This window comes from Oncorhynchus kisutch, unplaced genomic scaffold (assembly GCF_002021735.2).
Source record: "Oncorhynchus kisutch isolate 150728-3 unplaced genomic scaffold, Okis_V2 Okis06b-Okis10b_hom, whole genome shotgun sequence".
Lineage (NCBI taxonomy): Eukaryota > Metazoa > Chordata > Actinopteri > Salmoniformes > Salmonidae > Oncorhynchus > Oncorhynchus kisutch.
In genome coordinates, this window is record NW_022261983.1 from 19234177 (window position 1) to 19234578 (window position 402).

Genomic DNA, 402 nt, shown 5'->3' on the forward strand with positions numbered 1-402 from the left:
ATGTTTTATATGTGTCTCAGCTACTTAGGGTATATTGACAGACTGAGCCCTCTCTCTACTTCTCCTTGGCTGTCTCCCAAATGGCACCCTGTTCCCTATATAGTCCACTACTTTGACCAGAGCCCTATAGAGCCCTGTTCCCTATATAGTGCACTACTTTGACCAGACCCCTATAGAGCCCTGTTCCGTATATAGTGCGCTACTTTGACCAGAGCCCTATAGAGCCCTGTTCCCTATATAGTGCACTACTTTGACCAAACCCCTATAGAGCCCTGTTCCCTATATAGTGCACTACTTTGACCAGAGCCCTATAGAGCCCTGTTCCCTATATAGTGCACTACTTTGACCAGAGCCCATTAGAGCCCTGTTCCCTATATAGTGCACTGCTTTGACCAAACCCCT